The sequence below is a fragment of the Chiloscyllium punctatum genome, chromosome 7, assembly GCF_047496795.1.
Source record: "Chiloscyllium punctatum isolate Juve2018m chromosome 7, sChiPun1.3, whole genome shotgun sequence".
NCBI lineage: Eukaryota > Metazoa > Chordata > Chondrichthyes > Orectolobiformes > Hemiscylliidae > Chiloscyllium > Chiloscyllium punctatum.
Window position 1 is genome coordinate 61,815,387 of NC_092745.1, and position 14,688 is coordinate 61,830,074.

Sequence of the window (14,688 nt, forward strand, 5' to 3'; positions counted from 1 at the left end):
AAGAATGGTCTTGTACTACAGCGTTAACCTTTGCTTGGTTTATCACTACTTTAAAATGCATCATTACGCAACAATTTGTTTTTATTAGTGTAGTTCCGGCACTCCCTCTATCCTGAAATTTGGCAGTAAAGAAAATTAATGACAAGGGAAAATCATGGACTAGCATGCATTTAGTGAACTTTAACACTCAAATAACCTGATCTAAGCTTGGATTCATTTTCACTGTTTCATTCCCTTAGTGGTTTCATTGATGTCCACTCACTTAGAGCAATACTCAACTCTCCTGGCCACAATATGCATGGACTTTGTTAAAATTACAGATTTGTGTAAATTATAGATTTGTGCAATGCCACTGTTATCAATGTAAGATCATGAAATTATTATAGGACACAACTTCCTTCTTCCAAGGATTAACTGATGCTCAATTAATGCCCTCAGAAATACCTCATTAATCTGGCCTGATTGCAAGGATTCATTTGGAGGTCTTTATTCCTGCCAGTTTGTAATATCATCTGACTGAAATTGGTTGAAGTTTCAGGCACTGTAAACTGGAAGAATACAAATGCACCAGCTCTCACAACTTGGTGTGCTGTGGTTTTCTTTGACTTTGTTTCCTTTTTCAGGCAATCCCTTTGGAGCTTCAAAGCAGCTAGCAGGAAGACATGATTTGGGTGGTTTAGAATGATCATGCGTTTTGAACTTGACATGCCAATCACTGTGATGGCACATAGAAGATATAGACTTCCCATGTAGATGCAACATTCAAGGCAGCACAAAGCCTCTTCATCAGGCAGCTCAGGAAATTTGGCACGTCCATAACGTCCCTCACCAACTTTTACAGACGTACCATTAAAGGCATACTGTCTGGGTGTGTAATGGCCTGGTTATGCTCTGCCCAGGACTGTAAGAAACAACAGAAGGTTGTGCGCACTGCCCAGAACATCACAAAGGCCTACCTTTCATCCATGGACTCTATTTATGTGGCCTGTTGTGGCCAAAAAGCTGCCAACAGCAAAGTCCCATTGCACCCAAACAATGCTCTGCTGTAACCTCTTCTGTCAGGCAGAAGTTTGAACACACACACACACACACACACACACACACACACCCCAGCAGGTTCAAGAACAACCTCATCCCTGCTATTAGCCTGATGAAAGGTCTTTCTAATTTCAAATAATGCTGATCTTGTCTAGCACATGTCCTGTGCGATGTAACTTGTCTGCTTCTGTCTACTCATTTCTTCACCCGATGATCTCTATGTCGTTGCTTACTACGATCTGCTCGCAAACAAAGCTTTTCACTGTACTTAGGTACACATGATGATAAATTTTTTAAAAATAAAGATTAATAGATTTTTTTGACAACAAATTGTTGCCCAAAAAAATTGAAATGCGTAGGCATCGAGGCAACCTGTGGGGTAGTTAAGAAACTAGCAGGGAGGAAGACTGTAGACATTTTAGGTTTCAGACTTTGTTCAATTGACAGGTAGGGAGAATGATGTCACCGCTTACTGGTGGTGGGAGCCCACTTTCAGAAATGTCAAATACAAACACGCTAGATGTAAAACACAAAGAAATAACCAGGATTTGGACAGAGAAATGTTGTCCATTTTGTAGATTGCATTGAGCTACAAAATTAGGTAAAATGTGAAAGATCAAAAGAAAACAGTGTAAAAACATTTGAGTAGAATGACAGGTGTGATGCAGTGGTAGTGACCCTACTTCTGAGCTAGAAGGCCCTGGTTTAGGTCCCAGCTGCTCTAGAGGTGTGATAACATCTGAATATATTGATTTAAACTATCTAAGGAGAATGCCAAAATTTAAAGCATTAAGGTGCTCACTTTAAATGCGAGAATGCCATACCAGAAGGATTTTTTTAACAAATTCAGGGATTCTAGCAATCAAAGTCATTTTAAAGTAGTTCCCAGATTTGAAAGTGTGAAAAGCCCTTGAAGAATACCATATATTTAATTCTACTTGTCCACAAAAATTATACTGTCAGAGTTACACAGCACAGAAACAGACCCTTTGGTCCAATTTGTCTGTGCCAACCAGACATCCCAATCTGATCTAGTCCTATTTGCCAGTATTTGACCCATATCCTCTAAACCCTTCCTATTCATATGTCTAACCAGATGCCTTTCAATGTTGTAATTGTATCTGCCTCCACCACATCCTCTGGCAGCGAGTTCCATACACGCACCACACTCTGCATAAAAATTTTACTCCTCAGGTCCCTTTTAAATCTTTCCCCTCTAATCTTTAACCCACCCTAGGATAAAGACTATGTTTACCATGATTTTATAAACCTCTATAAGGTCACCCCATAACCTCCAATGCTCCAGGGTAAAAGGTCCCAGCCTATTCAACCTCTCCCTTTCACTCAAACTCAGACACAGCAACACCCTTGTAAATCATTTCTGCACCCTCTCAAGTTTCACAATATCCTTCCTATAGAAGGGTGACCAGAATTGTATGCAGTATGCTAAAATAATCTCACCAATGTCCTGCATAGCCACAACATGACATCTTAACTTCCACATTCAATGTTCTCACCAATGAAGGCAAGCAAGCCAAATGCCTTCTTCACTGCCCTGTCTTCCTATGATGCCATGTTCAAGGAAATATGCACCTAGGTCTCTTCATTCAGCAAAACTCCACAAGGTCCCTCCATCATCAGTACAAGGCCTGTCCTGTTTGCCATACCAAAAGACAACATCTCACATTTATCTAAATTAAACTCTATCTGCCCATTGGCACATCTGATCAAGATCCCATTGTACTCCAATAACCTTTTCACTGTCCACTACACCACCAATTCTGGTATCATCTGCAAACTTATTAATTACACAATATTCCTGTATTCACATCCATTTATAATATAATAGTATATTAAATACTTTTCTCTGCAGTAGCATCAAATGGTGAGCCTATGAAAAATTCCAGTACATGTTCAACTTGGGAATTGGAAATATTATAAAAGAGGAAGGTAGAAGGGTCTCAAAATTTTCCTTGGGCTTTATGAATTTCCATATTGAACAGCAGAGATTTGTTCCTTGGTGTCAACCAATATTTTTGCCTTAACAATATCACAAAAACAGAACACAATTTGCTGTTTGTGGGACCTAGACACATGCAAGTTGGCTGAAGCACTTTTGATTTCTGGCGATTGATTTTGGCTTTAAAATTAACAACTGGTCTAGCATCAATAACCACTTATGGAAAAAGTTTCTAAACTTCTATCACTCGTTTTGAGTAGAATATTTCCTAATTTCAGTTGAAAGGCTGGCTGTATTATTTAGACTATGGTCCCTAGTCATAGACACACTAACAAGGAGAAACAGGTTGTTCCAATCCACCCAACCGATACTCCTTAATATTATGAACATTTCAAATCAGGTCCAGGGAACACAGTCTGGTTCATGCAATCTCTCAACCAATAAGAACCAGTGATTATTCTGTTAAATTTATCTTACACACCCTCTAAGGCCAACATATCCACCAAAGATTCCCAGGAGACCTTTAAGGTCTGATTAGGTTGAAGCAAAAACATTTCACCCCTTTTATTCCATTTTTTATAAAATCACAGAATAAAAGGAGTGTGGAAGGACAGAATTGAAATTCATAAAAGATACCTTTAGATTAGAATGAAAATTAATTGTAAAGCTTTATCTCAAATTTAAAGACCAAATCGCCTATTTAACAGTAATCTGTGATTTTCAGATCCCTTTACAATTACAGAGTCACAGAGATGCACAGCATGGAAACAGACCTTTTGGTCTAAGTCGTCCATGCCGACCAGATATCCTAAACTAATCTAGTCCCAGTTGCCTGACATCCCTCTAAACCCTTCCTATTCGTATACACATCCAGATGCCTTTTAAATGCTGTAATTGTACCAGCCTCCACCACTTCTGCCAACCCATTCCATACATGCACCACTCTGGAAAAAGTTGCTCCTCAGGTCCCTTTTCTATCTTTCCCCTCTCACCCTAAACCTTAGCCCTAGAGTTCTGGACGCCAAGAATAAACAAGCAGACATCATTTATCCAAACCTCGCATCTATAGATTTAATAAAAAACACTAGTCAGCCATGAACCATGCAGGTCAGAAGCTCAAATGCTTCAGATTCCATGAAAACAAATTGAAATGTAATCTTAGTTCAAATATTCACTTTATAGGAGTATATGCTAAATGTTTAAAAGCATATCGTTATTCATAATTATATAATTATTGCTCAATTACTTCCATTTTGCAATAGAATCTCATCTGGTAAAACAGGAACTTTATGCAGCCAGTCAGCAGAAAATATCTATAAAATTATTTGCTGGATTTGAGCCAAAACTTACGTATATTAACATAAGTGAAAAATATAAAGAATATAACCCTATCACATGAGCGAGTATCATGGACATATTTGTAACTACCTAAGTGGAATTAAAATGAATTTTTTCAGTGCTTACTACAAATCAATGAAACAAGGATACAATCTTATATGCCACTTCCAATTATCTAAACACATTAGGTTAAAAACATTCCATTCTTACATATTTCATTCTCCTATATTCTTCATGAACAAATCAACGGCACACTCATGGGCTCACCCATCTCTGGACTCATAGCAGAAGCGGTAATGCAAAGATTAGAACAAACAGTCTTACCGCAAATTCAACCCAAACTCTGGGTCAGATATGTGGATGACACCTTTGTAATCATTAAAAACACAGAAATAGAGAACACACACTGGATCATCAACACCACACACTCAGGAATCTGATTCACTAGAGAGGAAGAAAAGGACAACCAATTCCCATTCCTAGACGTGATGGTACAGAGAACATCTAACGGAGAATTCGCCACAAAGGTATGCAGGAAAGCCACACACACAGACCAAGTCCTGAACTACCAAAGCAACCACCCCAACACACACAAAAGAAGTTGCATCAAAACACTATTCAAAAGGGCCACAACACACTGCAGTACACCAGAACTGCAAAAAGAGGAAGAAGAACACCTATACAATGTATTCGCCAAAAACAGATACCCGCGCAATTTCATCAACAGATGCCTTAGAGAAAGACAACGGAATGAGGACATGCCGCAACCCAAAGGACTAGCCACGTTACCATAGATCAAGAGTATTTCCGAACTGACAGCCAGACGACTGCGACCACTAGGACTTATAACAGCACACAAACCAACAGCCACTCTCAGACAACAACTCACCAGGATGAAGGACCCAATACCCAGCATGAGCAAAACCTATGTAGTGTACAAAATCCCATGCAAGGACTGCACAAAACACTACATAGGACAAACAGGAAGACAGCTAACGATCCGCATCCGTGAACACTAACTAGCCACAAAACGACCCAACCTTAGTAGACACACACTCAGATGACAAGCAACATGAATTCGACTGGGACAACACTGCTATTATAGGACAAGCCAAACAGAGAACAGCCAGGGAATTCCCAGAGGCATGGCATTCATCCACAGATTCAAATCAATAAGCACATCGACCTGGACCCAATATACCGACCACTGCAACAGACAGCTGGAACTGACACCGGAAGCGGAAGATTCAAACCACTATAAATGCCGAAGGAAACACCACAGAAGCGCTTCACAGGAGGCTCCCAAGCACTGAGGATGTCACCTAGACAGGGGATGAAACATCTGCAACACACATTCCCAGCTCGGCGAACAGAACCACAACAATGAGCACTGAGCTACAAACCTTCTCACAAACTTTGAATTCTTCATGAGTGAATTAAAACAAATGCTTAATTTACAGAAACACACATATCTCACAATGTGATAAATGAATTAACACTTGTTCCAATCATATTTTAAAAAATATTTAAGGGTAAATGTTCAATGCTATTTGATTGGGCAACTAATAGCCAGGCCCCTATTGCATTTAAGATTGATGCAAAGACGGTGGGTTGGATCTTAAGGTAGACTTGCATTACATGGTAATGATGAGTACATTATAAGTGGAAAGACAGCTATCTGGCCTTAAATCATGACTGAACCAACGGACTTTAGACCTGAGAGTACAATTTATCTATACTTTGTTAATTCTGTTAAAATTTTATCTGACTGTTAAAAGGCTAAGCTAGATAGATGAAACAAATGTGAAATACAGTGATAAGGATTACATTTCCATGTAAATCTTAACTATACTTGGCTTATGCTCCACATTAAATGATGGACATAACACTTTCTTTCTCGTAGAACTGGATTACGGCTGATGGACATTTCTAACCTGCCTTAAGTCTCAGTACATCCAAGCAAGAGTATGTCACTGAGCCAACAGACAATCCTCAATTGGTTGTGAAAATATACCTTCCCACACTCAGGAATATCCTAAGACAGAATTATATTTAATGTTGGACATAGTGCTGCAGGTTTTGTCAATGTTAGCCGATTGGCTACAGTCATGGAGTCATATAGAGATGTGCAGCATGGAAACAGACCCTTCGGTCCAACACATCCATGCCGACCAGATATCCCAACCCAATCTAGTCCTACCTGCCAGCACCCGGCCCATACGCCTCCAAACCCTTCCTATTCATATATCCAACCAAATGCCTCTTAAATGTTGCAATTGTACCAGCCTCCACCACATCCTCTGGCAGCTCATTCCATACACGTACCACCCTCTGCGTGAAAATGTTTCCCCTTAGGTCTCTTTTATATCTTTCCCCTCTCACCCTAAACCTATGCCCTCTAGTTCTGGACTCCCCGACCCCAGGGAAAAGACTTTGTCTATTAATACTATCCATGCCCCTCAATTTTGTAAACCTCTATAAAGGTCACCCCCTCAGCCTGCGATGCTCCAGGGGAAACAGCTCCAGCCTGTTCAGCCTTTCCCTGTAGCTCAGATCCTCCAACCCTGGCAACATCCTTGTAAATCTTTTCTGAACCCTTTCAAGTTTCACAACCTCTCTCCGATAGGAAGGAAACCAGAATTGCATGTGATATTCCAACAGTGGCCTAACCAATGTCCTGTACAGCCATAACATGACCTCCCAACTCCTGTACTCAATACTCAGACCAATAAAGGAAAGTATACCAAACGCCTTCTTCACTATCCTATCTACCTGTGACTCCACTTTCAAGGAGCTATGAACCTGCACTCCAAGGTCTCTCTTTGTTCAGCAATACTCCCTAGGACCTTACCATTAAGTATATAAGTCCTGCTAAGATTTGCTTTCCCAAAATGCAGCACCTCGCATTTATCTGAATTAAACTCCATCTGCCACTTCTCAGCCCATTGGCCCATCTGGTCCAGATCCTGTTGTAATCGGAGGTAACCCTCTTCGCTGTCCACTACACCTCCAATTTTGGTGTCATCTGCAAACTTACTAACTGTCCCTCTTATGCCCACATCCAAATCATTTATGTAAATGACAAAAAGTAGTGGACCCAGCACCGATCCTAGTGGCACTCCACTGGTCACAGGCCTCCAGTCTGAAAAACAACCCTCCACCACCACCTCTGTCTTCTACCTTTGAGCCAGTTCTGTATCCAAATGGCTAGTTTTCCCTGTATTCCATGAGATCTAACCTTGCTCAACAATCTCCCGTGAGGAACCTTGTTGAATGCCTTACTGAAAACCATATAGATCACATCTACTGCTCTGCCCTCAATCTTCTTTGTTACTTATTCAAAAAACTCAATCAAGTTTGTGAGACATGATTTCCCACCCACAAAGCCATGGCGACTATCCTGAATCAGTCCTTGCCTTTCCAAATACGTGTACATCCTGTCCCTCAGGATTCCCTCCAACAACTTGCCCACCACTGAGGTCGGGCTTACCAGTCTATAGTTCCGTGGCTTGTCTTCACCGCCCTTCTTTAAACAGTGGCACCACATTTGCCAACCTCCAGTCTTCCAGCACCTCACCTGTGACTATCGATGACACAAATATCTCAGCAAGAGGCCCAGCAATCACTTCTCTAGCTTCCCACAGAGTTCTCAAATACACCTGATCAGGTCCTGGGGATTTATCCACTTTTAACCGTTTCAAGACATCCAGCACTTCCTCCTCTGTAATATGGACATTTTGAAAGATGTCACCATCTATTTCCCTACAGTCTATATCTTCCATATCCTTTTTCACAGTAAATACTGATGCAAAATATTCATTTACTATCTCCCACATTTTCTGTGGCTCCACAAAAAGGCCGCCTTGCTGATCTTTGAGGGGACCTATTCTGTCCCTAGTCACCCTTTTGTCCTTAATATATTTGTAAAACCCCTTTGGATTCTCCTTAATTCTATTTGCCAAAGCTATCTCATGTCCTCGTTTTGCCCTCCTGATTTCCCTCTTAAGTATACTCCTACTTTCATTATACTCTAAGGATTCACTCGATCTACCCTGTCCAAACCTGACAAATGCTTCCTTCTTTTTCTTAATCAAACCCTCAATTTCTTTAGTCATTCAGCATTCCCTATACCTACCAGCCTTCCCTTTCTCCCTGACAGGAATATATTTTCTCTGCATTCTTGTTATTTCTGAAGGCTTCCCATTTTCCAGCCGTCCCTTTACCTGCGAACATCTGCCTCCAATCAGCTTTCAAAAGTTCTTGCCTAATACCATCAAAATTGGCATTTCTCGAATTTAGAACTTCAACTTTTAGATCTGGTCTATCCTTTTCCACCACTATTTTAAAACGAATAGAATTATGGTCGCTGGCCACAAAGTGCTCCCTCACTGACACCTCAGTCACCTGCCCTGCCTTATTTCCCAAGAGTAGGTCACGTTTTGCACCTTCGCTAGAAGGTACATCCACATACTGAATCAGAAAATTGTCTTGTACACACTTAAGAAATTCCGCTCCATCTAAACATTTAACATTACGGCAGTCCCAGTCGATGCTTGGAAAGTTAAAATCCCCTACCATAACTACCCTAATATTCTTACAGATAGCTGAGATCGCCTTACAAGTTTGTTTCTCAATTTCCCTCTGACTATTGGGGGGGGGGGGTCTATAATACAATCCCAATAAGGTGATCATCACTTTCTTATCTCTCAGTTCCATCCAAATAACTTCCCTGGATGTATTTCCGGAAATATCTTCCCTCAGCACAGCTGTAATGCTATCCCTTATCAAAAATGCCACTCCCCCTCCTCTCTTGCCTCCCTTTCTATCCTTCCTGTAGCATTTGTATCCTGGAACATTAAGCTGCCAGTCCTGCCCATCCCTGAGCCATGTTTCTGTAATTGCTATGATATCCCAGTCCTATGTTCCTAACCATGCCCTGAGTTCATCTGCCTTCCCTGTTAGGCCCCTTGCATTGAAATAAATTCAGTTTAATTCATTAGTCCTACCTTGTCCCTGCCTGCCTGACTATTTGACTAACTTCTGTTCTCAGCTGTACCCATCTCAGATCAACCTCTTTCCTCACTATTTCCCTGGGTCCCACCCACACCCCCCCCCCCCTGCCTTACTAGTTTAAATCCTCCCAAGCAGTTCTAGCAAATTTCCCTGCCAGTATATTAGTCTCCTTCCAATTTAGGTGCAATGCATCCTTCTTGTACAGGTCACTTCTACCCCAGAAGAGATTCCAATGATCCAAACATGTGAATCCCTCACCCATACACCAGCTCCTCAGCCTTGCATTCATCTGCTCTACCCTCCTATTTCTGCCCTCACTAGCTCGTAGCACTGGGAGTAATCCAGATATTACTACCCTTGAGGACCTTCTTTTTAAATTTCTGCCTAACTCTCTGTAATCTCCCTTCAGAGTCTCAACCTTTTCCCTTCCCATGTCGTTGGTTCCGATGTGGACAATGACCTCTTGCTGGCCCCTCTCCCCTGTGAGGACATTGTGCACCCTCTCTGAGACATCCTTGATCCTGGCGCCAGGGAAACAACATCCATTCAGCTTTTTCTCTGCTGGCCACAGAAACGTCTGTCTGTACCTCTGACTACAGAATCCCCTAACACTATTGATCTCTTGGAAGCCGACGTACCCCTCATTGCATTAGAGCCGGTCTCAATACCAGAAACTTGGCTGTTCGGGCTATATTCCCCTGAGAATCCATCACCCCCTACATTTTCTAAAACAGCATACTTGTTTGAAATGGGTATATCCACAAAAGACTCCTGCCCTCGATGCCGACCTTTCTCACCCTTCCTAGAGTTAACCCATCTATGTGACTGCATCTGAGACATCCCTCCTTCTTATAACTACCATCCATCACATACTGTTGCAAATTCCTCATCGCTTCTATCTGTCTTTCCAACCGATCCACTTGATCTGATAAGATTTGCATCCAACAGCATTTATGGCAGATATAATCCGCAGTAACCCTAAAACTCTCTTTAAACTCCCACATCTGACAAGTACATATCGCTGCAAAGGCCATTTTTGCTCCTTCACAATCTACAGACCCAGAAAATAACACTGTCTTATTCCTCTACAAACACTGCCCCAGGTTAAATTAATAGCTATGGCTTATATTTTAAGTTTAATCAAGAGACTTATCTCCAAAAACATATAATCAAGAAAGAATCCACTATACTCACTACTGCAGCCTTTCTCTTGGACAGACTTAAAACAACAATTAACTTATCTGATTCTGTGCTGTGAACTTCGCCCAACAGTTCCTCCAAGATTAGTTGTGAATTTCACTGTTTGTTAATTTTCCCAGATGTACTCCGATCAGTACATCGTTTCTGAAAGCAACTGAAGGGATATGTGCTAGATACGACCTGTTAAGCTTCAGGATGTATATACATACCTAGCATTGAAACTGATACATCACATTATTGGTTTGTGTGATGGGCAGAACATGTTTTTGGCTTGATGGCAGCATCCAGTTAATAGCAAACACCACTCAAATGTTACTGCATTGTAGCAGCATAAAGCAGCTAGCTTCGCCTGCTGCTCAAACTTTTGAGGGACCTATCTTTCCAGAGTAATCTCAATAAACTGGGCATTCGCAACAATGTCCAATATTAGATTTGATTCTGTAATTGTAAATAATCACAAATTTACAAAGAATTATGTTGGTAACAAATTTAAGATTGTTAGTTCAACTAAGTGTTGTTCACTTGGGCACTGGAAGCTACATACATTTAATGTACAGGGCCTCGTTCATTGCAGACAAAGTGCATGCATACACACTGCATCTGTTTCAATTGAATAAAATAAATGTTGGTTATTCACTAGTTCATTTCTCAGGGCAATGCCTGGTCTAGAGTCAAATTCTCTGGCTCAAAATTTAAAGACTGGCATTTATCAGTCAATCATTAATTGATGCATTCTCCATAGCAACATGTCTGCCAGAGTCCATTTGCCAGCTAATTCATACTCTCCTCCCATGCAGCACAAATACTGGATTTCTCCTTGATTTGATATTCTTGTCAATTAACAATTGAGACCCAAAAATCTTCAACAAAATGTGCTCTTTTTCAGCATTTAGATTTTGCAATAAGAAGTGACAATCACACAAATTACTTGGCAAAGACTGGAATATATGGTTGCTATGATTGCAACTTCCTCAGAGGAAGGTCAATGATGAAGTCAAAGTTATACAGATGGATTTAGGTCCGTTATGTGACTAGATGAAAAGTTTGCACCATAAAGCACAGGATTAATGAGAACTTGGCCATTTTGGCAGAATCAAACAGCAATATATTATTTGCGATAGATAGCAAAACTCTAATGCAGAGGACCTGGGGCACCTGGTATATGAATCACAAAAAGTTAATATGCAACTGCAGCAAGTGATTAGGAGGGCAAATGGAATGATGTTCACATCAAGGAGAACGGAATATAAAACATGGAAGTTCTGTACAAGATGCTGACAAAAAAGTTGGGCCCAGATGTACTGGAGTTTAAACAAATATAAAAACATAAAAAACATAAAAATTGGAGTAGACTTGACACTTGAGACAATGTAAGATACTAAAACTGAGCAGGGGGTCACAATTTAAAAAAATAAAAGGATTCAGCCATTTACGATAGAGATGAGGAGAATGTGTTTCAGAGTCACAGACCTGTAAAATTATCTTCCTCAAAGCAGTGGAAGCTGGGTCATTGAATATTTTTAAGGCCAAACTAAATGGATTCTTGACTAACAGGAGGTTGAAACATAAAAGGTAGACAGGAAAATGGAATTGAGGCCTTAATAAATTAGTAAAGGAGGAGTCATTAACAGTACAACCAAATAGCACTTACTTAGCAATAACATACCCAATGATGTTCAGTTTGAATTTGGCTAGGGCTACTTAGACTGAACCACATGACAACCTTGGTCTGAACAGAGACAAGAGAGTTAACTCCCACAGGTAAGATGAAAGTGACTATCCTTTGCATCAAGCCAGCATCTGACTGAGTGTGGCTCCAATGAACTTTAGCAAAATTACTATCTTGAGAACTCTACAGGAATTCCCCAGGGTTGTGTCTTGGGCCCAACTGTCTTCAGTGATTTCATCAATGACCTTCCCTCTGGCATAAGGTCACTCAACTGGACTCAGCACATGAACACTAAGCCCCCAAGTACAAGTCAGAAGACTCACCTCAACTACCCAAAGCCTGTTCATCATGTACATGTCACAAGTCAAGAGTATAATGAAATACTACCCCTGCATGAATGCAGTTTGAACACTCAAGAAGCTTGACACTCAGACAAAGCAGCCACTGGATTAGCACCCCATCCAAATGTTCATTCTCTCAAACACTGAGGCTGAGTAGCAACAGTATGTGCTATTAGATAAGCTGCAGAAATTCAGTAAGTCTCTTTCGACTAAAGCTTCCAAACCAACATTTCTTTCTTGAAGGACAAGAGAAATAGGCATCTAAGAACACCATCACCTGTAATTAACCTCCAAACCACCCACTATCCTGACTTGGAAATACACTGCCATTCCTTCAATGTTGTTGGGTCAAAATTCTGGAATTCCCTCTCTAGTAGCATTGTGGGTCTATCTATAGCACACAGACTGCTGCAGCTCACCAGAACCCTCAAGGGCAACTAGGTACTGGCAATATATGCTGGTCCAGCCAAAGCCCACAATCCATGAACTCAGTAGTAAGGTTGTCAAATGCTTTGCCTGAAATGGTAGTAGATTCACCGAGCTTAAGTGCATTTAAGTAGTCATTGGACAGGCATATGGAAGTACATGTACTGGATTAGTGGTGCTGGAAGAGCACAGCAGTTCAGGCAGCATCCAACGAGCAGCGAAATCAACGTTTCGGGCAAAAGCCCTTCATCAGGAATAAAGGCAGTGAGCCTGAAGCATGGAGAGATAAGCTAGAGGAGGGTGGGGGTGGGGAGAGAGTAGCATAGAGTACAATGGGTGAGTGGGGGAAGGAGATGAAGGTGATAGGTCAAGGAGGAGAGGGTGGAGTGAATAGGTGGAAAAGAAGATAGGCAGGTCAGACAAGTCAAGGAGACAGTAACTGAGCTGCAAGTTTGAAACTAGGATGAGGTGGGGGAAGGGGAAAATGAGGAAGCTGTTGAAGTCCACCCCCCACCTCATCCTAGTTTCAAACTTCCAGCTCAGTTACTGTCTCCTTGACTTGTCCGACCTGCCTATCTTCTTTTCCACCTATTCACTCCACCCTCTCCTCCTTGACCTATCACCTTCATCTCCTCCCCCACTCACCCATTGTACTCTATGCTACTCTCTCCCCACCCCCACCAGCTTATCTCTCCATGCTTCAGGCTCACTGCCTTTATTCCTGATGAAGGGCTTTTGCCCGAAACGTTGATTTCGCTGCTCGTTGGATGCTGCCTGAACTGCTGTGCTCTTCCAGCACCACTAATCCAGTATTTGATTTTCAGCATCTGCAGTCATTGTTTTTACCATATGGAAGTACATGGAATAGTGTAGGTGGGATGGGCTTCAGATTAGTATGTCAGGGTGGCGCAACATCGAGGGTCAAAGAGCCTGTACTGCGCTGTAATGTTTTATGTTCTATGAGTGAATAAAAAGAAATCAGATCAGCTATGATCTTATTAAACGACAGTGTAGGCACAAGAGCCAACTCCCATTAATTTGTATTTATGGTTATTGTATATCATTAGCTTCATGATATATGGTAATACTATGATATATTTGCTAATAAGAAACAACCCAGCATTTCAAATGACTGATTTTTCAAAAAAAGTTCAGAAGAAGAAAGCTTTGACACACCATTAGATGTTTGATCACTTTGAAGTACAGGGTATAGCAACAGAAATACAGAATTTACAATTTTCTCTGATCAATCTGAGTCATTGTCAGATGAGGTTTGTACATGATAGGTGTCCAAGTGTGGTAAGATAGTGTTAAACTGGCATTTAATTTGCAAACCACAAGACATTGTCATAAGAATTCAGAACATGGAGTTTTAGCTCTCTTAATTGTGTTTGAAACACTCCAGGGAACTGCAGCAAACCAACTTTTCTAGGAGAATGTCAACAGGTGTGAGGTTAGACCATATGAGTCTAATGACATCACTGATTGTCACTATCTCTCAGCATGCTCCTGCCCCACTGAACTCATCTCTACCTACCTCGACACTTTCCTATCCCCCCTAGTCCAGGAACTCCCCAAATATGTTCGAGACACCACCCACGCCCTCCACCTCCTCCAAGACTTCCGTTTCCCCGGCCCCCAACGCCTCATCTTCACCATGGATATCCAATCCCTCTACACCTCCATCCACCATGACCAGGGCC

At 41.3% G+C, this 14,688-nt stretch overlaps 1 protein-coding gene across 2 annotated transcripts in view; it reads right to left on the bottom strand.

The window, feature by feature from the left end:
* slc30a7 (solute carrier family 30 member 7) overlaps window positions 1-14,688 on the bottom strand; it is a 69,869-nt gene that overhangs the window by 5,708 nt on the left and 49,473 nt on the right. The gene's annotated exons all lie outside the window — the stretch shown is intronic.